A 26,738-nucleotide genomic window follows, 5' to 3' on the forward strand; every position below is an offset into this window, starting at 1 on the left:
TCCCAGACAGTCATTGTCTTTGCTTTTGCTGAAGATCTATCTGTGCTTCCCCACTCTAAATCCTCCGTTTCCCTGTTTCTTGGTTTCTCTCTCCATTCTGTAAACATGGCTAAGCCTCCTCATCCTAAAAATCTGTTCAGCGCCTCCTTGGTTACTTTCCAATTTGTTTCCTCTTTTTTATCCAGCTATCTTGAAAACGCAGTCTTTGTACACACTCTCTCTTTCTTTGCCTTCTCTTTTCTCCTCCAGCCCTCTGGCTTCCATCACCACCGTGCTTCTCAAGTAGCTCCTGACAAGATCACTGAGGACATATTGCCAAACTCAGTCAGAAGTTCTCAGTCTTCACCTTACCGAACATCTCTGCTGCATTTGAAAACGCTCATCGCTCCCTCCACCTCAGGGCCCTAACACTTTTTGATTCCACGACTCCAAAGTCTACCAGTCATGCTGGTACCTCCCTGGCTCTCCCTTCCTTGTATCCTCAGGCTTTTCTCCCTCCCCTTCAGTTTGTAATTCTCCAGGGATCAGCGTTCAGTCCCCCACTGTCCTCACTCTCATCCCCGCAGATATGCGTCAGTCTGGGGATTTCGCTGTACCCGTGGTTTCCACCCCTGTGTCTGTGTCTGCAGCCCACATCTCTGGCCTGCAGCTCTCCCCCATGAGCCCCGGTTCTGTGATACTGTTCAAACCCCTCACACTCAGACCCCAGTCATCCTTTTCCTCCCGTATCAGCCCCTGTGCTTACTCCATTTCTGTCATTGCTCCCTCTCTTCTCCAGACACCTAAGCTTCAGCCCACTCATTTCCCCTATCTAAATGTTTTGCCTTGCAAATAAAAGCAAAAGCAGTTTGAAGTTAGGGTTTTGTGTGTACCTCTGTACCCCACCCCCAACACGTTGATGTGTCAAGGTATCAAGTGAGACAAAGGGAAGGTGGAGGGAAGTGGCTCCTACCATTTCCCGTTTTAATAAGCATCTGCAGAGGCTCCACCCCCCCCCAATTTTGCCATTAAGTAACCATGTCAGAGTAATATTTCTGGAAGAGGTTTCGTCCAGACTTTCATTTCCAGCTAGAAGGAGAACTAGGGTAGAGAATTAACCACTTGAAAGACTGAGGAGATGGAATCAGATTAACGAGAATTCTCAGTGGGGATATTTATTGGAATTCTTTTAATGACACTTACTTTAGACTATGTGGCATCTTCTTTCCCTTTGGATGGTGGATTTTTAAAAAGCTGATCTTATAACTTTCCTATTACCTTAAGGGGTCCCCCCCCAGCTTTATTCAGGTACGGTTGGCAAATAAAATCACAGGATATTTAAACTGAGCCTTGTGGCGATCCTTCCACATACATTGTGAAAGGACTCCCACTACGTAACTAACACATCCATCACCATTGTTGGCTTTATGAAGTTACTTTTAATTTTGGTAACATACATATATCACAAAACATTATCATCTTAACCAGCTTACGTGTCCAGTTCAGTGGCATTTGTTACATTTGCGTTGTTGGGCAACCGTCACCACCATTGATCTCCAGAACTCTTTTAAAGACACGACAGAAGTCTTGCAAAACGAAAACTCTAACCATTAAGTAATAAATTCCAGTTCCCCTGCCCCCAGCCCCTGGCAACCACTGTTCTATTAAATACTTTCTGTCTTTATGAATTTGGCGACTCTGGTGTCTTATGTAGGAGGGGAGTTACGCAGTGTTTGTCTGTTTGTGACTTGCTTATTTTATTTGGCATAACGTCCTCGCGGTTCATTCATGTTGTGGCATGTGTCAGAATTTCCTTCCTTTTTACGACTGAATAATGCTTTATTGTATGTAAATACTACATTTGTTTATCTGTTTATCTGTCAATGGACGCTTGCATTAGTCACCTTCAGTTTTAACACAATCTCATATTGGTGTTTGAGAATCAATTCTGTTCATTTTGAAAACTTCAATGCTGCACCCAGTTGAGACCTCGTTGGTTCACCTTGGCCCAGCTGCTGAGTAAAGTCTTTTTCTCTTTTCTTTTCTTTTCTTTTCTTTTCTTTTCTTTTCTTTTCTTTTCTTTTTTTTAGGTACAATTAACATACTAGTTTCAGATTTACAGCATAATGATTCAGTATTTGTATATATTATGAAATGCTCACTACAGTAAGTACAATTAACTTCATTAACTAGAACTAGTTCATGATGCAACTAAGACTTCTAAGATTTCTTTCTTAGCACCTTTCCAACATGTAAAATAGTATTGTCAATCACCTCTAGTCACCGTGCTGTACATGACATGCCCGTGACTTATTTCTGTTGTACCTGCCAGTTTGTACCTTTTGACCACCTTCGAGGAGGGCGAAGACTTGTCCTGAAGCCCGGCATCCCCCTTCTTCCTTCCTGGCTTCCCTCTTCTCCCTCAGGAATCATCGTCTTGGAGCTTCCCCCCCTCAGCTTTAGGGTGGAGAGGAAGTAGATTCGCACCCCTCTCATGCAGTCACCCCCTTCCTTTCTCAGACTTGTTCTAGATTTGGGGGAGCGGTGCAGGACTGGTGGTGGGGTTAAGGGTCCTGTCTCCAGGAAGCCCTAATGGGAGGGGGCTCTCAAACTCCGATTACAGGTACTCAGTGCCTTTTGTCCTCAGCTAAACTTCTGGGACAACAGGACAATCCCCACCCAACATTCTGCTGCACTTAAAACATTAAAGGGAACCTGCTTCTATATGACATTCACAAGGGCTGTACATGGGTGCCCTGAAACTCCATTTCTTCGTGTCTTCCCCTTTTTGGTAGCCTTCACGCCTGGCAAGGAGGGGCTGGGGTCCAGTATAGGGTGGGGTTTGAAGCCCCTTCGTTAAGCACTGACAGCTACCTTAGTGTCTAAAGGCAAGACCGGTCGTTGGGGCAGGCTTCTTTGAAAGGGCTTTCTCCCCGTTGTGTGTACCCTGGATTTCTTTACTGAGTAGAACCCCGATTAGTGTCCTCCATTCTTGACGATCTTTCCTGATCTCTCATTATCAGTTTGACCGAAAGGGCCTATTCCTAGGGCTGTTAGTAGAGCTCGGTGGAGGAGACTCTTTAAAGGAGCTGGTTTAGTGCGTTCAGACCCTTTTGATTATCAAAGGTCTTCACTAAATTTCCCAGCATCTCACCTAAGTTTACCTAGTTAGGCTCCATGTTTTGTTGGACTAATAACATACTTAATGGCAGAATTTAATAAATCCAATAAAGCTTTTAATTGGATTTTTAACTTACAAAATTATTTAAATGCTAATTGTATATACGTTAGGCATATTTTGTGGTCTGAGGCAGGGCATGGTGCATTGTGGGTTCATCTTTTCTGATAAGGAGTCCACCCCAGCAGCTCTGAACCCACAGCTTGGGAAAGATCCCAAAAGCCAGTTCTCATTAAAAAAAACAAAAAAAAACAAAAAAAACGACACAACGCCAATACAATGGTTGAATCTTACTCTTACAAAACTTGGTAAGTCTGACTGAGAGCAACTAGGTTGGAAGTGTGTTTGTGTTTGCAGTTTCCTCGTGTGTGAGGACTGTTTTGTGGATGCTTCTAAGGACCGATGAGGAAGCCATACCGGGTTGTTTCTCTGCTGAAAGGGTAGAGGCAAGGTCAGCTGACCCGCCGATTACACTTGAAAAGGGAGAGTGTGTCTTTTGCCCCCTCAAAGGGCAGCTGTTTGTTGAATTTCTCCTCCCTGCGATTGTTTCACCTGTGGAATGGTTCCTGGAGAAAGATCTGACATTGGCACAGGCCTATCCTGTTCCTCGGCTGTGTTTACTGAAGCGAGTTCTGCGCTTAGTTCACACACTGCAGACTGCACGTACAACGTAAGGGAGGGTTTGGCTGGTCGTGTACAGTTTGGGTAGGTCCAGCTTTGAAGCCCTTTGCATGTTGGACAGGCCAAGCTCATTTATTAAGTGTTAAGTCCCTCATGTGCCAGGTCCTAGTTTGTGTCCCAGTGTTAAAATGTGACTGTGACAGTATCCCTGCTTTCAAAAAGCTCAGTCTGAACAGAAAGGTGGTCATCTAAACACAGTTCAGCATGACGTATAATAACCAAAGCACAAGGGACCGGGGGCACGTCCTGGAAGAAGGTCTGACGGCTTCAGGAGAGGAGATGGGGATGAAGGATGAAGCGGGACTTAGAGAGTGATGTGTGATGCATTATGTGGATCCTGTCTTTATATCTGGAAGGATCAGCTTGAGCAAGGGCTGGTGGTTTCCTTTGCTGAGAGGCCTCCCAGAGGCCTCAGAGCAGCAAGAAGCCTTCATGATAGGTTGGGCAGTGATGCTGCTTCCCTGGACCCCAGAATCAGAATTATTCCTTTGCTTGGCCTCAAAAAGTGCCACTTCGTCCCTGGGTTTTCATTGGTTGTCAACAGAGAGCTCACCAGCACTGACTGAAAATCTCTTGAAGGCTGTCCTAGAAGAGCAAGGACATGAACGCTGAAGCCCGGGCCATTTTCCATCCTGGGAATTATGCTCTGCCCCTTCCTAAGTTCCCATTGTGGCTTCAGATGAAGAGGCCATTGTTCACTTTCCTTCCTAAAAGAAGCAATATATTTAACTTCTGGCTCTCTGCCTGACTGATGGAGTTGATCTGTATAAGGCCAACACCCGTGGCTTCCCATCAAGACAAACCCTCAGCCTCCACCTGATCTCCCCCCTCTGCCTGACGTTGTTGAGATTCTCAGTAGAAAGCTTGCTTTATGTTCTACCAGGTGGCTAAGGGCCTCGATTTCCACCCCATGTTTAACAGGAAAAAAATAAGGTCTTTTATAGCAGCTACAGGTTTTCCAAAAGACCTATTATGGGAATTGTTAAAAATCTGTACCATCATAGGACTTTGAAGCTCAGTACGAGAGTTTTTATCATGTTGTTGAATAGTTTGGGTCCAGGCAGGTGTCCTAGAGCAGATGTTCTCAAACTTATTTTTAAGCAACAAAATACTCTTTTTTCCCAAAAAATGAAATCTACAGAATCCAAATACCAAAGTGCTTCTCATCCTCAGCCCTTTCAATATGTAGAATGAGTAATTCTTCGTTGTGGGGCTGTTCTGTGTATTGTAGGATGGTTAGCAGCATACCAGTAGCACTCTACATACCAGTAGCATCCTCCTCACTCCAGTTGTGACAACCAAAAAAATTATTCTAGCCCTGGCTTGTGTGGCTCAGTGGATTGGGCAAGGACCTGGGAGCTGGGGGGTGGGTGGTTCAATTCCCAGTCAGGGCACATGCCTGGGTTGTGGGCTGGGTCCCCAGTGGGGGGCGCATGAGAGGCCACCACACATTGATGTTTCTCTCCCTCTCTCTCTCCTTCTCTTCCCTTCTCTCTAAAAATAAATAAAATCTTAAAACAAATATTTCTAAACATTGCCAGATGTCCCCTGTGGTGTGTGTGTGGCGGGGGTGGAGGGCAAATCATGTCCAGTTGAGAATCCATGCAATACAGAGTATAAAACTGATTTTAAAAAAAAGAAGAAGAGCCAATGTGTTGGAGGTGGGATTAAACTCCTTCAGAGCTCGGCCTGGGGTCCCCAACACCCTCACAGGTTGTGTGCAAGGAACTGGTGTGGAGCTCTGAGCTGCACAGATGCACCATCCCAGAGGGCTAGGTTGTCATTTTAAAAATCTGCCATGTGGGGAAGTAGTTACAAATAAAGCAAAACACCTAAAATTAGACAGACCCACAGGTATTCTGAACCCAAATGTGTGCTGAACAGCATACGTCTTGGAGGTACTTGGAGGTGTGGAATAAGGGAATAGAGAGGGTGATGTTCACCTGACTCCTTATGCATTAGGGTTTGGCTATCACAATGTGCCCTGTTTTGCCGGAGACGCTACCTGAAGGCTTGTGGCTCTCAACCCAGAGCCCACCTTTGCTGTGTGAACCCCTGCTTCCATGAGACTCAGTAGAAGTGGCTCTGTTCATGGGGGCTCCAAGGGTGGGTCAGTGGCTACAGCCTCTTGCAGCCAGATGCCAACTGGATCCCAGTTTGAACAAAGTCATTCAGAATCACCAGATGGATTATTGTATTTCTGCCCTTTGTACTTAGGGAGTAACGTGTGCTTCTGTATGTATGTATGTGTGTGTGTGAGTGACCTCTCCTTCAGGAAACCCACCACGGTCTCCTCTCCCGTCACTCTGCGCATCCATGGAGGGACTCTGGAAGATTGGCATGTGCCGCTCCCACCTTTCCTCCCTAACCCCGGGCTGATGGGAGTATTGTGGAAGCCTGTCCTACAGGCACACACAGTACCCCAGGTATGTGGGCATCAGTCAGTATAAAAAATACCACTGAGTGAGTCACTCTTGCCTGTGGGAAGAGACATGGGCCTGGAGGAGAGGGAATTGGCTGCCTAGAGGGCTTCAGTCTGTCTGTCCAGCAAATTCCTTCTAACCCCAGGCCACAGCTGGAGTCCTGAGTTACAGGAGAGCCTGTATGTTGCTAGAGGACTTGCCTCTGGTCCTCAACTTCTAATTGGCTGCTTATAAAAGCCTCTGGCACTTACAGCAATGTTTCATTTATCCCAAAGATCACGTGACTATTGTAGTTGGCTTTGGGAGCAGAGGAGTGAACAGACTCATTTTATCTATATGTCCATCGGTGGATCTCCAATCCTGCTGAGAATAACCACTTCCAGAAATGCTTCAGGAGTCCTGCAGAGGTTGGCGTAGAATTCCTGGAAGAGGCTGATAAGAGCCACTTTCGATGCTCCTTCGTCACCCTCCTCCCTCCTGTTACCCCAACCATGGGCTGGAGGAGAGGAGCTCAGGGGGACAACTTGGGTAGGGCACATGACACCCCAGAGCTCCCTTTGGCCGGTGATGGGAAAGCTAGCTATAAGAAGAGTATTTGGGAAAAAGTTTCTACTCCACGCTTAAGGTGTGAAATCAGTTGGATTTATTTAAATCTCCAGTGTGGATTATTGTTGTCAGATAAGGATACAAACCCTCAGCTGAAGACAGAGGGTCAACAAAAGTTACCACTGATATACTAGTTTATAGTAGACATTATCTAGTGGATGGTTTTACAAGTGACCCAGTTGTATAATTGGTTTTTTTGAAAGGGGTGTGGAGTTCCCAGGATGCTCTGTTCCCCATAGAGCCCTAATAAGTGACTGCATTCCTGAGTTCTACACTTTTGTCACCCTTTATCATCAAAATATGCAACCAGTTTTAGGTAACGCTGATAGGAATATGAAAACTAAACATTATAAGATTGAATGGATTTAATGGCTAGGAGTTGCAGAAAATATTCTTACATGTGTACTTTGTAATGTATGCCTTGTTCTTACTTGTATCCTCTCATCTAATCATCACAAACCAGCCCTTGTGTCTAGGTTCTCTCTTGGCCCTATCTTGAGAGAATTTAGGGAATCTAATAACAGTGAAACCCCTCAGTGTCTTTCTATGATCTTTGAAGACTCAGGCTCCTTCTTCCTGTCCAGCTCTGGTATTGACCTTCCTTTTAAACCTCATCTCTTACTGGTCCTTAATTCTTACTTTAGTTCCAGCAGCAGCAGACCACTTGTAGGTGGCACGTTCTTTTATGCTTCTGTTCGTTCATTCGTTCATTCATTCATTCATTGCTAGTTATACGCAGAGCACTGGGAGTGCCTCTCCCCGCCATGCATTTGCCTCACTTACAGTCTAACACAGGTAACCTGTGTCTCTTTGATAAGAGCTTCGGTGTTGGTGCTGGGACACGATGAGGAGGGCAACCAAACCCTGGCTTCAGTAGTTCCAGTAAGGCAAGTCCTGAAGTAAATCATTTTGGTGGGAGGTGGAGTTGGACAGTAAAGAGAGGAGGAGGAGGCAGCCATTAGAGCCCGGTGGACCTCGGCCAGGCGGGGATGGGTGAGTGATAAGGTTTGGTGTGGGCAGGCAAACCAGCAGGTGTGCTGGTTTGGGACTTTCCCCTGTGGCCCGAAGGCATCCATTAAATGGTTTTTAAATAGGGGCCTGGCAGGGTGTGGGTTGTTCAAAAAGGCCTTTCTTGGGTATTTCCTGTTCTTCCTGTTTCTCCCCCTGAAACGGTGCTGCTCAGGCTTTAGATGCATTTCAGGTGTCACCTGCTCTGCATGTGCTGCAGATTCCCTGACCACCCGGCTCCCTCCTCTGGTCTCGTAGAACCCTGGACGTGCACCAGTTGCTTGTGCATTTTAACTCTCTGTCTGCTGGTGTTCTTCCTGCAGGACCACTGGGTCTCGGAGTCTAACATGCAGATCCTCGGCCCCCAGCCCTGATTTCTGAGTCAATTTGGAGTAGGCTCTGGGAATCTCCAGTTTGTAATAAGCAGAAATACTACAGTAGACTGTGAGCTTGATGAGGCCCCAGGCACTGCATGTGTGTGTATACACATGTGTGTGCACAACACCCGTGCATCCACGTGAATCCACGCACTTTCTCATTTGTACTTAGAAACCATACTTTTTAACAGCGTGCTGCTCCAGATTTGCTATGCTGCAAATGTTTGATTTGATGAAAGAAGTTGCTCAAATTTATAGACATAAGTAGTGTGGGAGCCTAAAGTAAAGTTCGCACAGGACTGTGAGCCCAGGCCCTTCTACAGATCGCTACCTCACAGCTGCCACATTGCGATGGCCTTTGAGAAGCAGGCAGTCCCACTGAACCACAGCATCCGAGAGACCCAGAAATGGGCACCAGGGGTCTTGAACTTGCATTCTGTAATTTTCAGTTGCTTGTTACTATGGTCCTCAAGGCTACCACTGGTGGGTGTTCCACACTGATGGTGTCAGATCCTGGGAGGACACAAAACTGTAAAATTCAGCTCTGGCCTCCAAGAAATTTTTTGTCTACTTGAGGTAAAAAGCAAAAATGCACAAGCAATTGAATGGCTGTGCAGACGGTGAAGGCTAAATGGAGCACTGTGCGCAGAACAGTGTCGGCAAGGTGGGGTGATAACAAGGAAGACGAGGAGGGAGCGCTGTGAGCTGCAGGGTGCCACAGACACTTTCGAGGCACCTTTATGAGGAATGGCTTTGAGGAGGTGAGAAGCCATCCCTGGTGAGGGGAGTGACCTGGGCAGAGCCCAGCAGGAGGAAGGGCCCTGAGTGGCCAGGACGCCAGTGTGAGCACAGATTTGTGCAGGGAGTTGATGGTTGTTAAACAGGAAGGGGATGTTGGTCCAGGTTCAGGAAGGCCACAAATGAAAGATTGGGGTCTTTCGGCTCTTTAGAAGTCTGTTGTCATTGTCCATACCTTCATTCCCCTTATCCGTCAAAGTCCTGAGTTTGTAAACGAAAGATAATACCCCTGTACTCCTCTTTTTGGAGAGCTCTGGCAACACTCGAGTTCCACGTCAGCAGAAGGCAGACCGAGGTGCATCCTGGGACAGTTTCATTTGGCTTTTTTCACACAGAGGAATGTGTTCGTGTCCCTGCCCGTTCTGTGTGCCTGTGCCCTGCGCACACTGCCAAGCTGTCACAGTCCCTGTTGTGCCGTGTCTGCGAGTGCCTTCAATGAAAATGTTTTCTAAAAATCAGGACTTACGATTCCAAAACACAGTGTTCAAACCAGCAGCCACAGGCTCTAGAACAGGAGTTTTGGTTCGTACTGACCACTGAAAAGATTCTCAGCTCTCTCACAGGTCTGGGCACACAGCCTTCTCAGGAGGATTTTCATCAGGGGTGTCGCTTCTTAATAACCCTTTGATCCAGGATAATTTCTTTACAGTCTTAGATGGTAATTTTGCCCCGAGGAAGTCTGAGCGGTTTCCCATGAAGATTTTTGATTTATTTAGAGTTTGCCACAAATGCTGAAAGAGGAAAGTCTCTATTATTACAATGATTTACAGTTTTAAGTGGAAGGCTATAGTTTATTGAAAAATCATTTCTCTTCAGGGTCTGTTACCTGTAATCATCGTCTGAAGCTGAAGTGCCTTATCCTCGTGTTCACAGAGGAATGTTCCCATACAACTACTAGAAAATGTGGAAAGTTTTGTTTGAGGAAATTCAACTCTTTCATCTCTCATGAGTTATTGCTTCAGGAATGCAGTTTACCAGAGTGGTTTAGAGACAGGTTTGTCACGGGGAAATGTGTGCATTCCCCAAAGCAGCCACGTGGCTCTCCTCCCAACCCCCCACCGTGTTCCTGGGCTACCCCTGAGGCAGGGAATCGCTAAGGCTGTTTATTCTCTGAGCCTTAGATTTGAGGCTACAGCTCTTCGTTGTAGCCCTTACCAAAACAGGTGGTTTGAGAATTGATTCACCTTATTTCTATCAACAGACGTACTTACCGTAAACAACAAGAATGCTTCACTTATGTTCATGGGAGCTCTTATTTGGGGAAAGTGAAAAATTTCTGGGTCTATCAATCGCAGAAAATATTCCCCACTGGTTTGATTTTGAGATTCAGTGATTGCCTATATAAGTTAAAAATAATTTTTTTCTCTAGTTAGCCTCTTTTGTGAGTGGCTCTCTAAAATGCCCCTTTTTTGGAGGGGAGGTGGAGGCGGATCAAACTTTCAACAGTAATCATTTTTCCCTTTTTGCAAAGATGGTTTAAAGAATTCTGAATGTTACAGTTCATGTCCCACCCTTGAGTTCCATATTCAAGGCTAAAGGTTAAAAGTAAGTTCTTAAAGGAAGCAAAATTAAAGCCAGAGGGAATTGCCTCTTAACTGTGAGACAGTTTTGCAATGAGCGTCCAGTTATCTGGAGAATAGAGGGAAACACGAAAAGCTTCATTCCTTACAGATCAAGTGAGACTGGCAGCTGTGTCTTCATTCCACACAAATCTGAAATGGAGAACAGGTAGCCTTGAGGGCCAGAAAGAACACAGACATTTTTTCAGGCCTCTTTCATCAGAATTACTCTGTCATACTAAGGAACCCATTTTAAACTGTGCACAAGAGCTGAAATAGAAACCTGTGCTACTGAGTCAGCACTGTTTCTCAAGGGCTGATGGTGCAGGTTTATGGTTTATAGTCACAGGGCATGTTCTCATCCATGGTTTTTTACCTTTGTGATCAAAGATAGACTTGGGATTTTTTTTTTTTTTTAATGTCTGTGTAACAGCCGAGGATGCTACTTCCAAAACAGGGGGCTGGAGAGTCACACCCGTGGCCGATGCTTTCAGAGCCTCAGGGATCCTGGAACATAGCAGGGCACCAAACTAGGGTTACCGTTGTTTGTATGGAAAAATACAAATTAGTAAACAATAATATGAGAATAAGCTGTGTTTCCCATACTCACAACTGTCAATCTACTCTTGCCCGCTCCATGAACTGTGCCATAGTTGCCCAGGTGACGAGACAGTTGCTAAAATCCAAGGTATTTCCGTTAATAAAGAATGTGACAGTGATGTTAATGAGACTCATTCTGAAGCAGCCAGAAAAAACATGTGCGCACTAGGAATCATAAATGAAGATGAAGTAGAATTGATGTAATTTGGATTATTTTATTAAAATTTTAAAATATTAAAATTTAACTGGATTATCTTAGCTTGAGGTGGTATTAAAAAAAACTTGGCAAAAGCATGATTTTTCTCTGCTTCTTGGCCGGAATAATAATATGTACATAAAATTTTAGAACACATAAATCCAGATTTTCTCTCCCTATTCTTCTCTCCCCTTCCCCAGGATGTTATAAAAAGTATACATGAGCCCCAATGTTTCTGGAACCTTCTTTGTCTTCCTCAGTCTGGTCACAGTCTGGGGCAGAGAGTTCTCAGGTGAATTCCATGAAGTCGGTACTAGAGGTGTGTGTTTCTTTTCTCAACAGGAAAAACAGTTGCTGACTTCTCCCCCCAAATCAATAGCTGTACCAGAATATCATGGTACAAATGAAAGACAACTCAATTTTTAAAAAATGGGCAGGAGATTTGAATAGATATTTTCTCAAAAAATTATTAAGGGCCAATAAGCACATGAAAACATGTTGAACATGTTTACGCAGTAGAGAAATTCAAATTAAAACCACACTAAAACATCACTAGCATGGTTAAAATTTGAAAGAGCAACCACTACATGTTTGTGAAACCGTGGGGCACTAGAACATAGAAAGTAGATGCCAATTGTTGGGACAACTGGTGGAATAAAAGAATAGAGATTGTATCTGAGCTTGACATTTGGAATTGTTTCTTTAGAGTGTTCCAGAGTGGATGCCCAGAGAAGAGAATGCAACCCTATCATACTGCTTAGCTCCACGGTGAACAATATTTATATATCAGCTCCACAGTCAACTATACACACACACACACACACACGCACACACACATATTATATATATATATATATATATATATATATATATATATATATACATATATATATATATACTGATTATGTGTATAAGCAGTATATGCTGCTTATTAGTTTCTTTTACATTCCCTCTATTAGACATATACATTGTTATTGTATGATCTGGTGAAACAAACCTTTTATCATCATGCAGTCAATTCTTTTTATTTCAGGTAATTCGGTTTCTCTCACAGTGTCTTTAATCTGACATTGATGTCATCACACTGCATTTCTCTTGGTTAGTATTTGTCTTGTATTTACCTTCATTCTTTAACTTTCTGCTTTTTTCCATCTATGTTTTAGGTTTTTGTCTTATAAACAGCAAGTAGTTATATTTCTTTTTTTCTTTTTAATTGATTGAGATTCTTCCCATCACCATCTCCACCGACCCCATTTTCCTCTCTCTTCTAGTTTGGGAGAGAAAACCATTTTTCTTTAAGTGGCTATGCTTGGAATTTTAACCTGTCTGTGAACCAAAATCTGACGTTAGTCATTACTTTACCCTCCTTCTGAGCAAACAAGGATCTTAAAGGTCTGTAACTCCAGTCACCTTACTTGTGACTCATGTGCAGTTGGTTGGCATTTTAAATGTTTTTTCTTTTTCTTTCACAGCACCATTGACTAGACGTTAGTACTTACGTACGCCATCACTGTTTGTTTATTTTCACCTACATGCTGGTAATGTTTTTACTCGCCATTTTCTTCTGTAGTTCAGACCCTTCTTTGAGTATGATTTCCCTTCTTCTTGGAATATGAGAAATCTCCTACACCCTTTAAAAGTTTATTTCATGAAGGTATTTGGTGGTGAACTATCTCAGTTTTCTGAAATACCCTTCTTTTGCCCTCCTTCTTGAGAGTTACCCTTTTTGCCGTGTGTAGTGTGCACGCATGTTTTTGTGCACGTTATATGTGGGATTACTATACCCATTACTATTGTGTTATACCCAGGGTATGTAATCATTATCCCCATGTGTAATGCACATCCTTATTTTTCCCTCAAACATATGGGCAAAAGAGTGCGCATTATACACGTAAAATATGGTAGTTTCACGGCTAACAAAGGTTCTTAAGAGTTAGAGGAGCCTCACTGACCATTTAGTGAAGCTTTTTTCACTTTCAGAGAAAGCCTGTCACTGCTCAGAAGGAATACATGACTTTTCCAGGATCCCCACTGCCCGCAAGATGAAGTAAAATTTCTTAGCCTGATACAGAAGCTGCCCCCTGTCCTGCCCCCATTGTCTCCACTCCAGCATCCCCACCACATATGTCCTGCTGCTCTGTGAGAACCCGTGGTATTAGCAAAGTTGGTTTTCTCATCATTCCCCAGTGTCGTGTACCTGCTTATGACATGCTTCGCAGATAGAATGTCCCCCCTGCACTTCCTACTTGGTCTGAGGTCTACTCTTCCATCAGGGCCTAAATTAAATGCCATCTCTGCTGTGGAGCCTTTCCCAACCACCCCAGGGCTAGGCATCTTTTCCTGCCCCTTACTCCTCCTGCACCCGCAGGTGGCACTTAGCTTCGCTGCTTGGCACTTTGATCTCTGTATAGCTTGTTTCTCCAACTAGAACGGAAGCCTGTCTAGATTAGTGGCCTCCAAACTTTTGTGATAATGCAGATATCGTGAACCATGGTTGAGCAGGCACCCCACATATATGTATATTTCCTTATACATTTTATGCATAGGTAGCACTATATATATGGTAAACACTGTAAGTTACCCACAGCAGTGAAATGAACAATGAGAGAAACAAACAAACGGGAGGCCTGGTCATCTCTTCTTTACCTTAGCATAATGATCCGAGCATCTTCCTGGGGTGCTCACCCTATTGCTTGGTGTTCTCGGCCCTAGTACATAGTAGACATTTGATAAGTGTTTGATGATGGTGGGGCAGCTATGAGATATAAAGTGACCAGGTCAGAAGGTGGATGTAGGAGTTCCTTGCACGGTATATTCTCTTAACTCTGGACATTGGTACATTCGGTTTCTTCTCACGACATTCTTTCCCATTTCTCCTGATCCACCTCCCCTTCACTTGTTTTGAAAGTTGTACCTTTATTTTCCTTCTCAAGATAAGCCACCCCTGATTTCGCATGCCTGGGCAAGACTCGTGCCCTTCCACACTCCTGTGGAAAGTGATACCCTGCACAGTAAAAGCCATTTACAATCCTTCTCCAACATTAGACTTTCAGTTGAGAGATGACTGTATCTTCTTCTCCACTGAACCCCTACTTCCCATCCCAGCATCCAGTACTTAATAAAGGGTGAAAACCTGTTGCTTGCATAAGTGTGCAGCAGAGAGGGAAGAAAGAGGTTGAGTGTGCTTGGAGCCAACTTGGGGACCAAGGCCACAACTAAAGAGAACCTGCTATTTAGTGTCCAAAATGGGGCAGAACACCTCCTTGTCCCCAAAATGATCTGTGAGTTGAATGACAACTTAGGGTTGGGAGGTCTCTTGCTCTTCATTTCTCAGTGGGAACCCTAGCCGTTGGCTGAACGGTTGTGTAGACTGTACGTTCACTGAATTATGATAAACCTCTGAATTAAAAGGAAAATACCCAGACTTCCGTGACGTGGCGTGTCGAGCGGCACTAAAGACTTCAGAGCACGGGGCTCGTGTCGCTCATTGTGCGGCTGTTCGGAGTATCCTTGTATCCACCTGCTTTTCCCAGAAGAGTGCCGACTCGTATTCAAGGCTATAGACTGGGTTACTCATGGTAACGATTAAGGCCTTTTGAATGGATTTTAGGGAAAAAGAATTCATTTGCCCTGACTAGTGAGGTTTTCTCTTTCTGGCAGCACAGGGATAATGACACCAGACTCGTGACTAATCCAAAGTTCTGCTTTCATCAGAATTTTCAATCCCGATCAATACCAAACCTTTTTTTACATTGTTTAAAAAAGTAAGCAAGTTTAATATCTTTACCTTTTTTCAAATTTTATTTTGTTCCTGTTTAATGCATAATGCAATTGTCAAACAAAAAAAAAAAAGCCATCTAGTAGCCAAGATATATGCTTCTAAATTGTCAGCCTCCAACAGGAAGTGGCTATAGGACGCAAATGACATCTGATTGAAGCAGATGTCTCCTTGCCCTTTGTTAACTAGCATAAAAAGCTGACTGAGGTTCAAAGCCCTTGCATCAGTGTTGCAGGAAATTTGGTTATGTGATAAAGGTGCTTTACCTTCGGTGCTGGGCTGTGCATTAGTCTGTTCACAATGAGCAGTGGTGCTGGAGTTTTAAAAATCGTGTTGAATCAGCAACATGAGGGAGGCAGCATTGCGTTCATTCCATCCCTGTAGGGGGAGAAGGAAATGAGGAGGCATCACACTCCTTGTGGCTAATATCCTGCAAGGTTTTTCTAAAATTATAAAATCAGAACTTGAACGCTTAGAAGGGACCTTAGAAATCTACGAGTGGAAAAGAGAAAAAAAAATGGAAAGGGAAATGGGATTAGCCAAACTAAGGAGCAGGATTCTTTTAGTTCTCAGCAGGAAACACATGTTTATCTGGAAAAGATTTTGGTTGGACAGGTTGTTTGTATAAGAATCTTTTTTTGTGAGGAAGGAAGACCAACCTGAGCTTGGGGGCCGGGGCGTGGGTGGAGAGAGTACTCTAAGTTTCCAGTGAGTGAGAAAAAAAATACAGAGATTCCAATTAGGAAAACCGTACTTTCACAGAAATGATAGGCTAATGCTGTTCGTTTACTTGTAAGTTATTCATGATTACATTCATTTTGTAAGACATGGTGGTTACATGGTAACTTAAGTATTAGATGCTATAAAAACAGAAATAATAACTTTCTAAAAGATATGGAAAGCTTATGTCCACACTAAAACCTGCACACAGATGTTTATAGGAGCTTCATTCATAACTGCCCAAACTTGGATGCAACCAAGGTATTTGTCAGGAGGTGAAAAGATAAACAAACGGCAGTACATCTGGACAATGCAGTGTCGTTCAGTGCTAAAAAGAAATGAGCGATGAAGCCATGAAAACACAAAGAATCTTAAATGAGTATTAGTAAGTGAAAGAAGCCAATCTGAGAAAATTACCTGCTGTATGGATCCAACTATATGACATTCTGGGAAAGGCAAAAGTACGGAGACAGTGAAAAGTGCAGCAGTTTCAGCCCTGGCTGGTGTGACTTGGTGGATTGAGTGCCAGCCTGCAAACCAAAAGGTTGCCAGTTCGATTCCCAGTCAGGGCACACGCCTGGTTGCAGGCCAATCAATGTATCTCTCACACATCGATGTTTTTTTCTCTCTCTTTCTCCCTCCCTTCCCCTCTCTATAAATAAATAAAATCTTTATTTTAAAAAAGAAAAACAGTTCAGTGGTTTCAGGATGTGGGGAAGGGGGAGAGATGAATAAGCAAAGCACAGAGGATTTTTACGGAGGGAAAACACTCTGTATGATATTATAATGATGGACATATGCCATTTTGCATTTTCCAAGCCCGAGAGCGACCCCTAAGGTAAGCTCTGGCCGTTGGGTGCCATGATGTGCCGGCGCAGGCTCTTCCTTCATAACAGACGCACCGTTCTGGGGACCACTGATGGTAATGGAGGGTGCGGTGCGTGTGCAGCAGACAGTGTAGGAGGGGTGTCAGTTTCCCCCTCTCAATTCACCATGAATCTGAAACGGTTCTAAAAACTAAAATGTTTTAAAATTATAGGAAGATGTTTTGGGTGAAAAACAGTTGGCAAAATAGCACATTGAGTATGACACTGCTGTGTAAAATTGTGTATCTCTCCAGTGTGTGTGTTTGGCGTGTTCACAAAATATTCAAAGTGATTCAAAATATGGGAAGACTTAAGATGATTTTTAAAAAGGAACTTTTTTGCTTTATAGTTTTCTGTATCCTTTGAGTTTTCTACAGCAATCATATTTATCTTTATTAAAAAAAAAAATAACCAAAGAGCAAAACGAGACATTTTCCATGTTGCCTGTGCCCTGCCAGCTGCAACCATATGATGGCTTCACTGTTTTCTTACGTTAAGTTCCAAAGGTTATCGGGGGACAGGAGATAGATACCATGAGTAGGACATTTTCTCCCCGGTTAAATTTAGTAATGAAGGAGAAAGAAAAATGGAAAATGTTTCCATTTTTAAGCATATAAAACCCAGATACTGTCTCTAACTTAAACTTGAAGATAATGTCATTTTGAGCTATTTTCCAGAGTCGGGATGACAGTGAGGGCAACGATCCGACCCAAACGGCAGAACAAAAACTCGTTTCCTCCTCCTCCTGGGAGCCAGTGGTTATGACCCGCTGAGCAATGTTTAAGGTTCATTTCAAAAAACTGAAGACTGAAAAGTGCCAGCTAGCAATCTATTTGTGGGTGAACTCAGTGGAGGAAAATGCAATATTTGTAGAGCCACAACAACAGAGGAGAAATTCTTACCAGTTTTGTAGAAGGGAATTATAGGAGTCTTGCATTTGACCTTAGGGAACAAGAGGGAATTTCCGTCGTTAAATGATGTGTGCAGCGAGGAGTAGGCACAATATGAGCCGAAGATTATTATTGTAAGAATTTTCTAGTTATACTTCATCTCATTCCACAAAGCGTTCGAAGCAGCTTGTGGGGAAGTGTGTGTGGCGGCAAAGTACAAGTAAGAACTCAGGAGCAGGGTGGGTGTCAAGTCATGCTGCGGACACCCTGCTCGCATTTCCTCTCCCTCCGCAAAGGAAGGCAGGAAATGGGGGAGAGTTCACCCCCTCATCCCCTGAAGCAGCCATCCAGTGATGACAGATGGGAGCTGGAGGATATTTGTCCCAGTTTCCTTGTCCCTTGAGCATCCCCAAAGGAGCCCAGTCACGTGGCAGGATGAAAGGAAGAAGATGGGGTGGGATCCTCAGAGCCAAGGGTGTTGAGTCACAGAGGTTGGCATAGGTGTCTGCTGAACAGACTTAGTAGATGAATGTAAGATCTTCTAGCTTTTAAAGAAATTTTATTGATTGATTTAGAGGCGGGGGGAAGGGTTGGGGGCGGTGGGGGAGAGAGAGAGACTTTGATTTTTTGTTGTTGCTCCACTTATTCATTCATTGGTTGATTCTTGTATGTTCCCTGACCCACAGTCTTGGCATATTGGGACAATGCTGTAACCAAATGAGCTACCCGGCCAAGGCTAGACCTTCTAACTTCTTAATAAAAGGACTTCTCCAAAGTTGGCAACAGGGAGACCTGCCACTTGGACTATGTGGCTAGACCTTGTAGCCCAAGTCCCCTTCCTCTGGGGAGTCTCACTTTTACTAGGACCCACTCTGTCTACCGCAGTACCCAGAGGGTGGTGGTTCCCCTTTAGTGCACTCGGAGCAGAGCTCAGGCCTGGCTGGACTATGAAAACCAAGGCAGAAATGGAACTATGCACAGAATAATATGCACTGGATGGTCTCTCTTAACAAGCGATGGTTAACATTTTCTCTGTGTGCCATCACGGCTGGGCTCACTCCCAGCCTGCCTCAGTCTGCTTTCGCAGAACTTGTAGACACCCCATTCCTGGGGCCTCAGGTCCATAGAACAGGGAGTGAGGACCAGGGGGAAAGACTGGTCTCTCACTCGACTAAGTTCCTCCCTGAAAGTCATTTTGCTCTCTGAGAACTCAGCTTTCTCTCAGATGTTGGATAGTGGAAACACTACCCTTTGGGGAGAACCTACTCCTGTTACCTTACTATGGTTTAAGCCTAACTTCCATACAGAGGGCTCACATAGGCTGTTGCATAGAAGTCATCCTACTAAGAGTGTGACGTGATCCAATTGTGTGTCATAAGCACATCTAGATGAATTAAGGATGGATTGCAAGGGGGAACAAACTTGTGCGGGGAGACTAGTTAGAAATTATTACATAGTCCCAATGAGAGGAGGAAGAAGGCCTGAACTGTACCCAGTGAGCATGGGAGGGAGAGTCCAGTCCGATCGAGGTAGGTTTGGAAGAACTTGACGATTGACTGGCTGTGGGTGGAGAAGGGTCCAGAGATAGTGCTAAGTTGTTTTCTCTCTTTTTTTCTGGATGAATCCAATGATAGCAGTACTATTGTCTAGGAGAAAGAGTAGGTTGAAGAGTGGGAAGAGGGTTCAGCCTACAGATGTCAAGTCGTAGAGAGATACTGAGAACCTACTTTGAAATAAGTTTAGTAGTTAGAAGCCAGAGCTAGAGCCACAGATTTGAGAGTCCTCAGTGTTCAGCCAGCTCTTAGAAGTCAAGAGAACATATGAGGTCTCTGAGGAGATGAACGAGCACCCATAAAGATCAGGAGAATGAGGTACAAAGAACCTGGGGATATACAGACACTTAAAGGTTGGGTGGAAGAGGAGAGCTGGTGAAGGAGAAATTGTAGTGAGAGGGCCCAGACGTTGTAGGGGCCAAGGTCTCTTTCTTCAAGGACTAGAAAGGGAGAGTTTGTGCTTCGAACAGGGCTCTCTTCTTGTAACAATGGGGTGAGAGGCCTTTCCCATGACTTTTGATGGAACTTGGTCACATCCGAGCTCTGTTCTGGTCACGTTTCTGCTGACAGAGAAGGCTGGAGTGATGTGTGAGGACAGGATCAGCCTTCACGGTGCTACAAGCCATGAGCCCTACGCAAGAGAGTCAGTCTAGGAACATTACTTTTCTCTCCTGCTTGTGCCCACGATGGCCGTGTTCATGAGTTTGCATGATGGCAGGTGTTTATGTGGGCTGAGCTTCCTCAGAGGGAGACAGACCCCTGGGAAACACCTGTGTATGGCTCCTGTAGAGTCAGGCTTCATAAAACACCAAGTCTAATCACTCTATCGGAATTTGGAAATTACTATGAGTCATGTGGTTAAGCCCTTTTCAAAAACCAGAGAGGATTCAGTACTACTGAGACCCATTTGGGGGCTTTGCGTGGCCGTTTTAAAATACCAGCACCCTTTGTTGCGGCCTTGGTGACTGGTACCCACACACATACCAAGACCCCACCCCTCTCCTGGCTCACTAAGCTTCTGTTCCTTTTTTCCCAACAGCTGCTAATCTCAGCCCATTTATGAAATCTCTCTCAGTTAGAGGCCTGGGTATGCAGCTCCTGTGATTCTCTTATCACTCAACACCCACTGAACACTCTCACCCATTGGTTGTGTGTTCCTGTTGTAAAAACTCACTTAAGTTACATGTTTGCTTGTGACATGCCCTCGTCTTTTTGTGTTCATGTCATTGTTGTCTCAGGCAGGAATCGTCTAAGTTCAAACTGCGAGGCATCATTCTTTGTGCTCACCATTTTGTAATCAGAGGGCTGCTTGTGTGAGTGAGTGATGCTAATAAGCCAAGTTCTGTCCCTACCATACGTACCTCATTGCCTTTCAGGGTCACGTCGGGGAGACATGAACAACATGATACTTTCTAATTCTTTCTCACCCCGTGACTTTCAGTCAACTCTAAGGTTCTCTTATTTGTTTTTCTCACAGTCATCCCCTCCCATGCGCACAGATGATAAAACCAGTATCTCAGGAAGAAGAAGAAAAGACATGTGATAGCCTTACTCGGCTGTTCGACAATAGTAAATACAGTCTGGCGTCCCCACTTCTGTCACTGGCTGCTTGACCTCACTTACCCTTCCTGTTAGCTTGTGTTTCCTCACCAGAAAATGAATTACTTTCCCGGAGACACAATGTTAGCGAAGGACAAAGTGCAGTGTGGTGGTACCCGGAGCCTTGGGATAAAGCAAGAGTGGAGGGTGCTTGCCGTCTGGCACTAGCTAGCTGGGTGGACCTTGGGCATGGTGTTTAACTTCTCTAGGTAATGGTTTCCCAGGTATTGATTTCTCTTCTAGGCAATTAGGTGGTTGAATTAAACATCCTTTCCGTTCCTTGACCTCTATGGTAGTTTGAAGTAAGGGTTTTAACAACAGTTGTAATTGGTAACAGTTGCTGCCTGCTGGGCACTTCTCTAATTATATTCCATTTCTCAGCAAGTCCTCAGAATGGCCCTTTGCGGAGGGTTCTCTTGCCCTTCGTGTTGGACAAATGAGGAAACTGAAGCATAGGAAATGAAACCACTTGCCCACGGTCACCCAGTTTATAAGGGGGCAGAAGCAGGATTCATGCCAGACTCTCGGTCCTGTGCCCTTGACCTCCACACTGTCAGCCGGCTGTGTCACAAGGCTGAACAGCCTCCTTGGCACGGCCCCTAAAAGACATGCCACAGATGGTAGTAACCTCAGTGCCTTTGAAATTAAGCAAATTCAAATTAAAGTCACATTTGACACTGAATCATCAAAGTTATTTCCCTTATGCATTCTATATCAGTAATTCTGTAAATTAAAAAGTGCCATGTCAGAGATTTCTCCTCCTCTGATTTAATTTGCTCTCAGTCACTGGAAGTGAGGGGCAATGGTCTATGCGTTGGGCTCACATCAGAATGTTTCAGAAGTACTTTCACATGTAGACTTCTTCTGCTAGAATATAAAACCTGAAAGTCAGCTCAGAACAAAAGACTTAAGAGGCTATTACTGTATTTTGAGATAAAATTAAAACAGTTTATGGAGACTTCAGAGAACCTCCTCCCCAGCAAAGCCTCGTGTTAGCCACACAGGTTCAAGTCCAGCAGAGCTTTTTGCAATAAAAACTTCCCCTGGGGTTTCTTGGTGGCTCCTCATCACATGTGTTCTGAAATTCTCCAAAACAGTGTGTGGGATGACAATCAGATTTTACAAAACAGAATTTATGTCAAAATAGTTCATCTTCGTTATATTTGACATTAGTATTCTCCACCCTGTCGATGGGATGGCTCGTAAAAACCATCGCAGATCAGGGCTCCAGGCCTGAGTGCCTCTAGAGACTGGAATGTGTCTCCACGCTGGGGCACTGAGCCAGCTTCCTATTTACACAGGGGCGCTGAGCACCGTAGGAGCAAACCAGAAGCTGTGATGCAAGTTTTGGCTGCAAAGCATGTTAGGGTTGCCTGACGTGTTCAACTGACATGTGACCTGAAAGCGTTCTCAAAGCCCGGGTTGGTTTAAGGCAAAACAGGATTAAAGAGTCTTTAGTCGTCCTTTTAACCCAGTCCTAAGTCAACAGGAGGGGCGCAAACAACGAGGAAGCTCCCTCTGCACTCTGCAAAGGAGGGGCGAGCCTGTCCTCAGGTGAACAACGTGCAGTGTGAAAGGTCTGTCTTCCTGTTCCCGGGGTCAGTGGAGAGACTGTGTCATAGAGAGCCATTTGAAACAATGGGGGCCATTCTCTTAAATGACCAAATGTCTTGCAAATTCCCAGGTGTTTTTTAAACAAAAAGAGGCACACATGCAAAAGACTACGTACAGAAAAGGGAAGAGTGACATTTAGTGACAATGACCACATAGGGAGTGCTTGTGAGGTACCTGGGACACAGAGGTTAAAGGGCCACCGCCCCCACTGTTGTGGGATAAGGGAAAAGATTGAGGTGCACTCCCAGGTTGCTATGGGAACAAAGTAGGGGGGAATATTTCACCTTGATCCAGCATTTGGGAGAGGCCACTTAGGCTCTGAGGGAGATAAAATAAGTTTAAGTTCTCTCCTTAAAAAACAAATAGGGAAGGGCATTCCAGGAGGGGTGAAAGGCATTAGCAGAGGCTTTAAGGGATTGTCCACAATCACAAGCAGTTTCTTCCTAAATCCTTCTGGCTGTGAGGAATCTCCTGGAAAATCACAGGTGATGATATTGCTATGGTGATAGTTGTTGGGGGAAAAATATTAGATTTATGAAATACTAAAAATGCAAGTGAGCTGACCTTTTAACCAATCTTTATAGTGTTAAGCAGTTAAATAAGTAAATCTTTGGCAAATAACCCCCCAGGCAGGATTTCATTTGCGTCTAGATGTGATATGCTGAGGAGTTCAGTACAAGTTTTACACCGGCCAGCACCGCGCAGCAGGCTAGTGAAAACACAGGTTAGGTAGGGGGATACCATTAGGCCAATTTGTATCATCTGCCAACAAGGGAACATTAAAATCTGTTCCTTTTGTGGTTACTAAAGGACTCCTGGAAGTTAGTAGAAGAAAGCAGTGCGGTAGTGACTCTGTCTTATGTGACCTTTATCTAAAATTGTAAGAACCTCCCAGGAATGTTGATTGTGACGCTGCCCCCATAGGGCCGAGGGGCTGGGGGCAAAGTGGTATTTGATCTTCTTTGGATAGATGTGAAACCTGAGAATAGAAGTAATTAGATTGCTTGGTGAAGATTCTACTCACACACGCAACAAAACCTGAAGCAGGTAAACATTTAACTAGAGCCTCTGAAGGCACTTGTGTCTCAGCCAAATCCATTTTGGCTGTTTCTGCATTTCATCCTTCGAGATTTCTGGTATAGACTCTAATTTTTACTGTTAAAAAGAATGTAGCAATTGATATGGGTATAGGCTACATTCTTCCTTTCTGTTTTTTGTTGTTGTTTTTTAAAATTTTCACCCAGGGGTGTATTTATTGATTTGAGAGAGAGAGAGAGGAAAGGGGGTGGAGAGAGAGAAACACTGATCGGCTGCTTCCGTTATGCTCCCCAAAGGGGGAATAGAGCCTAGGCATGCGTCCTGACTGGGGACTGAACCCGCAGCCTTGTGGTGTACAGGATGATGCTGCAACTAACCCAGCCACCTGGCCAGGGCACTTCCTGGTATTCTTTAGAGGAAAAAAAAATGTAGAAGTTGAATTGCTAAATGAAAAGAAATGTGTATTTAAAACTCTGACAGGTACTGTGAAATTGAATGCCAAAAATAAAAAATTATGGCCCTAGCTGGTGTAGCTCAGTGGATTGAGTGCTGGCCTGTGAACCAAAGGGTCACTGGCTCGATTCCTAGTCAGGGCACATGCCTGGGTTGCCAGCTAGGTCCCCAGTAGGAGGCACATGAGAGAGAGGCAACCACACACTGATGTTTCTCTCCCTCTCTTTCTCCTTTCCTTCCCCTCTCTCTAAACAATAAAAAAATAAATAAAAAATTATGGTTGACCCTTGAACAATACAAGTTTGAACTGCACGGGTTCAGTAATACATGGATTTTTTTCCAGTTAAGTAAATATTGTAAATGTATCTTTTCTTTCTTAATGATTTTCTTGATCTTTTCTCTAACTTACTGTATTGTGAGACTACAATATATAACACATATAACAGAGCATACAAAATATGCTAATTGACCACTAATGTTATTGGTAAGGCTTACGGTCAACAGTAGGCTGTTAGTAGTTAAGTTTTTGCAGGAGTCAAAAGTTACACATGGATTTTCAACTGCGTGGGTGGGGTGGGGGTGTGCCCTAAACACCAAGCTGTTAAAGGTCATGTGCCTACCTCTGTGCTAAACCCATTGAATGCATTACCTCATTCAGTCCTTGGAAAAAACCTATGAGGAAAGCACTTCCTGTTTTATATTCTAGTCTTACTTTTTGAAAAATTTTTTGGGGGGAGAATACAAATTAAATTTTCAACATCTATCGAAATGATCATACTTATTTTCTTTCATCTGTTACTAGAATAAGATATAATAATATATTTTCTAATAATATACCCATTGTTATGTCCCTGGGAAAATTCCCACTGGGTCACCGTGGTTTTTTCTCTTAAGGTAACGCTAGGTAATATGGAAGTTTCCGGTTATCTGAGCGTAGTTGCTACTGGGCAAAGTCTACATGAAATGAATCCTTCAAAATGAGGACTAAATTTTGTTAATAGTTAAAAAGTGGGAAAAGGAGTTTGAAAAAGGAAACTAAAATTGTGAAAGTATTATATTGAACAAATTTTGCTATTTTTCTCTAGGCACTAATTTTTAGAACAAAATATTTTTTCAGACAATTTTACTATCTCAGGGTACAACTTTATTTTTGATTTCCTCTAGTAGAGTTGTAAATACAATATTTTTAACAAGTACTTGAGGCAGCGTTATGTCTCACGGTTTTTTCCTTATATGTTGTATTCAAATTATTCTCCCTTAAAATGATAGTCATGCCATTTTCATATCAAATTTCTTTTGTTCAGTTTTTAACTGATCTAACTCCGCCAGAACCTTGTCTGCCATCGGCTTTGGATGTGAAGTTTCAAATGTCACTTTCCCTAGACTGCATGAAAATTCTTCAACTGTGGCAAGATTTTTCATTTTACTTTGCAGTCAGTTTATATCGCTACTAAGTCATTCATCGCATACATTACCACGTCCAATAAACTGAGAAGCCAGTGTGGCGGCCAGGAAAAGAGGTGGTTGTTAAGTGGAAAGGAATATTTGTGTTGGCGATTCTCTGTAAAAGAATAGGAAAGCAAAGACTCTGTAACATGAAAATAGTCACTCGTATTTTCTTATACTGCTTTCCTATTCACTTCGTAATTACACAGACTTCAATACCAAAGACCCCTGCATCAATATTTATGAGTGAACTTGATGCAAAAGCAGAAGGGAGTACTTCTCCTGGGGTCCAAAATTGGAATTCAGAGGGTCCAGAAATAAGGAGAAAAAAAGTTCTCACCGTTATTTTCAGTAACCTATAATCTAGATGTAGCATTTTCTTCCACTTATAAACAAACCATAGTGGTATTAGCAGTATCTCTGTTGTAACAATAGAAATCACAGGTTATTTTCATGTTATTTACACTTTTCACAGATACTATGAAATGCAACTTACCCACATCACTACTTCAAAATTATTATGATGACTAGATCTGCCACTAAGTATTTAATTAATTTATAGAAGAAGCATATATATTATTCTATCTCACTTAAAATACATTTTGATACTTGATTTTCTTTATAATCTTATGTATGTTATTTTCTTAGATTATACAGCTTTCTTCTGCTAAGGGATCCATAGGCTTCACTAGACTCTCTAGGGGGGTTCGTGACATAAAAATGACTATTAACCCTGTTTTGGTTTTTTTTCTGTTATATCTTAGAATGTATCCATTATATCTTTTATTCCTAGTTAGCATTGTATCCCAGTTTCCTTTAAAACAGGGCTCTTTCTTTCTCTTTCTGAAACAGGTGCAAACACTGACATCACCTTGTCGTTGAAGCCTTGACACAATTCACTCACGAAACCATTTGGGCCTTGACATGTGGTCCTTAGAAAACTTCCTCAATTTCTTCCAAAAAAAATCAGTCCATTTGGTATATTTAGCTCTTCTTCAATTAATTTTGGCCATTTGTATTTTCACGAAAATCTATTTCTTCCAGGTTTCAAAATTTATTAGCAAATTATTCTTACATGATTTCTTAAATTTCCTTTGCTTCAGTGATTCATTTAAAAGCAGTATTGAAGATGTCATTTTTTTTTATTATTAATCACAAGTCTGCACATTTGGGAAAAGTTCTAGTATAATTATGTGGAAGACATTTACTGTCTTTAGTTCAGTCTTCAGTCTTCAGATTAGGAGCCGCTATGGAAAAACTGTGATGTTAGAAAAGGAACTTTGCATCTATTCCAGGTTACTTGCCACCTGTTCCTGGTTAACAGGTGGTGCCAGGACTGGTGCTTTTGGGCTCCTCTCGCTGAGCTGTGAGCAAGT

At 43.4% G+C, this 26,738-nt stretch overlaps 1 protein-coding gene across 2 annotated transcripts in view; it reads left to right on the forward strand.

Annotated features, from left to right (window-relative positions):
• The window catches only part of PRKCH (protein kinase C eta), a 256,636-nt gene that overhangs the window by 138,587 nt on the left and 91,311 nt on the right, over nucleotides 1-26,738 (forward strand). The gene's annotated exons all lie outside the window — the stretch shown is intronic.

The sequence above is a fragment of the Desmodus rotundus genome, chromosome 7, assembly GCF_022682495.2.
Source record: "Desmodus rotundus isolate HL8 chromosome 7, HLdesRot8A.1, whole genome shotgun sequence".
In the NCBI taxonomy this organism is placed as follows: domain Eukaryota; kingdom Metazoa; phylum Chordata; class Mammalia; order Chiroptera; family Phyllostomidae; genus Desmodus; species Desmodus rotundus.